This window comes from Theobroma cacao, chromosome 5, assembly GCF_053813885.1.
Source record: "Theobroma cacao isolate CCN51 chromosome 5, ASM5381388v1, whole genome shotgun sequence".
Classification (NCBI taxonomy): Eukaryota; Viridiplantae; Streptophyta; class Magnoliopsida; order Malvales; family Malvaceae; genus Theobroma; species Theobroma cacao.
Window position 1 is genome coordinate 8176550 of NC_142643.1, and position 3296 is coordinate 8179845.

General features: G+C 33.6%; 1 long non-coding RNA gene across 1 annotated transcript; it reads right to left on the reverse strand.

Moving 5' to 3' along the window:
- Positions 1-1390: 1390 nt before the first annotated feature.
- LOC108662082 (uncharacterized) lies at positions 1391-2602 on the reverse strand. The gene is made up of 2 exons (XR_016026482.1): positions 2111-2602; positions 1391-1466 (listed from the first exon to the last, which is right to left on the reverse strand). It is a non-coding gene; the product is annotated as an uncharacterized LOC108662082 (long non-coding RNA).
- Positions 2603-3296: the final 694 nt, after the last annotated feature.

Below are 3296 nucleotides of genomic sequence, written 5' to 3' on the forward strand. Positions count from 1 at the left end.
CCCGTAAGGCTTAATATCAGTTTCTCATTTTCTCCGATGAGTAACTATTGCCAAATATTATGTTCAAAAGGATTTTGAGCTATTTCCAACTCAAAACTGATAAAATAAAAATTTTGTCTCACAGGGGCATTTTGGTCATTTTCCACTGAAAATTTCGAAACCAGTTAAAAATGTAGTAAACAAGTACCAATCGTATAATTCACAATTAAAAATAAGTTTAGGCATCTAAAACCTTTATTTAGAATGAAATTATAATAATTTGAATATAATAAAAAGATAAAACAAAATATTCAATAAAATATTTTATTTTCTTTTCTTTTGAACAGTATTTTTGGAGTTATACGTAAATCCTTTTTGTAACGTAAAAGCAAAATAAATTCATTCATATTGTAGCACAATAAACTATTAAATTTACAATATCAAATGGGCCCACAATAACTAGAATTAAAGAAACTGTGAACCTATTGTGTGGAGGACGTTAATCCAATAGAAGCCCTCGATGGAATCAGCTATCTACAGCCTACTCTGAGCCTAAAATGGGTGGAAAGGAGGGTGGTGAGATTATAAAATCCCAGTGAGTAAACAAACATCATTTAAATCATCTAAAGCCAAGTAAAAAGAGACAATTAAAATATCCATCATTTTAAGTATTTCACAATTTGAAAATTTATCCCAACCCATGCAAACGGTTGTATTTCATTTAATTTCTCATTTAGGCTTATGACTTCTATAAACATTTAGCTCATGCCATCAAATAGTACTCGACGACACCTTGATCAGAGGCGTACACTCGAGCTCGCCAAGGCTGTTAAAATTTCGTATACACGTAAAACATTTTTTTAATTTGAAAAACACAGCCATTCCTTGGTGTTAGCAGAGTTCATCATCACGAGGTGGTTTGGCGTGACGTGAACTCTGTCCATACCTCAAGAGAAACCTTACGTGCCTCTCCGATCAAGGTACATATATATATTCGGATTCTGTGCCCCTCTTATAGGTCGGTCCACAGAATCCGCCCACTACAGCAAGCTAAACCCACCATACAATAAATTCAATAACATGATATGGCAATTACTATAATTCACAGCCTTTCAAAGCTAAATACATATTTCATACATTTCAACACAAATATCAATTCAGCCATTCATGCAAATATTGTCATATGCCATTCGATTTCAAATCATAAATTTACAATATAACAAGTGGTCTTCAATTACTCTATTTTTCAAAATCATTATTCGATTTCAAGACAATTTATAAAATCCTTTCATGTAAATACATTTTGTTTGTAAAACACAAAGATTTACCATTTAAACTCCTTTTCATAAATTTCACCAAAACCAAATAAAAACATACTTTAGATAATAAAAATGATGGTAAGGTTACTCACAGTACTAGGAGTTCGATATACTCTTATTCCCGATCTTCGGACACAATTTCTCTACCCTTGTTAGAGGGCCCACCACCTATACATCATACGTGACACGAATTTCAATAAATTGTGTCAATTTATCATAAACTATTTCAGGCTCTCTAAATCTAAATGAATGCATGCGATGGGATGCATTTCAAAATGTTTGATTAATCACTTAAATGTGATATTCGACCTAATTGGCTAAAATCTCCAATTTTACTCCAAATCAATTCTTCTCACTTTCTACACTCTAATTATACCTAAATTACCTCAGTGATTGTGAATGAGATTCAATTTATCAGTCCCGATTCAATAATCACACATGTCTATACATTAGGTAAAAATTCATATTTTCACACCAAAATTTTCCATTTAATTTTTAGCCTCACCAAACATCAAATATCACCCAAATATCATGAAATATCATCAATTTTAGCCACAATATCCTCACTAGAAAATTTGGCCAATAATGGTGATAGGAGAAAATGAATTATTTTCTTGTTGTTTTGTTTCTAAATATGCTAAACTAACTAAAAACACTAACATAACTTAAAATCAAATCAATCTAACTTCATTCTCTCTCCATACCCATTTGGGCAGCCATGAATTCACCATGAAAACATGAAATTTAATCATGAAAAATAAGGAGAAATGCATGGGAAAGGTAGATCACAAGTCAAAATCAAGAAATTTTACCTTTGATTGCTTGATCCTTTGAAATCCCACACTTTTTCTTCAATTTTCCCACCTAGGTTGTCACGACCCAGAACTCTCATCGGATCCGTGACAATCGCCGCGACGTTCCGATAGGCACTCATTACCTCAAATACCGATCGAAACCTCGCAAGGCTTAGCATCAGCTTCCGCATCTCCCCGGTGAGCGACAGTTATTAAATCTCGCATTTCAAGAAATCATAAGTCGTTTCCAAATCAAAATAATAAAATATTATTTTTTGGCTCACGGAGTATTTTCGTAATTTTTCTTTGAAAATACTGAAACCCGACAAAAACATGGTGTAAAAGCTAAATATGTTCATACATACTTTAAATCAGATAACTGAAGTATAAAATTACTTTTACAGTAACATGTGGGCCCCCAACTGACCAATAAGGTATAGGCTACAAACCCTTACTTTTTAGGATGCAACTCTGAGATTAATTCTCGTTTTACTCAACTATCAACAAACTATCCTAAGCTTGAAAAATGGATAAGAAGAGGAGTGAGATTATGATTACATAATCCTAGTGAGTAAACAATTACCATCAAAAGCATTTAAAACCGAGTAGATGGAGACAATATAAAAAACTTTATATTTCAATAATGTTCATAATGCAAAATTCATTTCAATCTATACCAAACAATTTCTTTCGTCACAATTTTCCTGACTTATGAATTTCTTAAACTTGGCCCCTGCTAGAATCATTCTCGCGGGTACCTTTCGTCAAGGTATCCCACTAAGACTGCCAAGGCTGTTAAATGTCCAATACCCATAAACATGTTTTCGCATCTGACACACAACCATTCCTTGGTGTTGGCTGAGTCTCACTCTCACGTGGTGGCCCAAACGTGAGGTACACTCAAATCTTACCTCAGGAGATACTTCATCCAACATCTTCCCCTGGAGGTAGTTATATAATTGGGTTACCGTGCCCTTCTCATAGGCAGTCCACGGAAACCCCCACCACTACAGTGACCGTTTAATATACCACAAGACCCATAAAATTTTCAGTAGCATAATATGGCGAATAAAATTTAATCCAGTCTACCGAGACCAATCTAAAACTTTTTATATATTTCATGCCAAACCCAAAAATTTAGCCATCATGCTACCATAGTGTCATAAGCCACAATTTCAATAACATATAAAATTATAAATTCAAC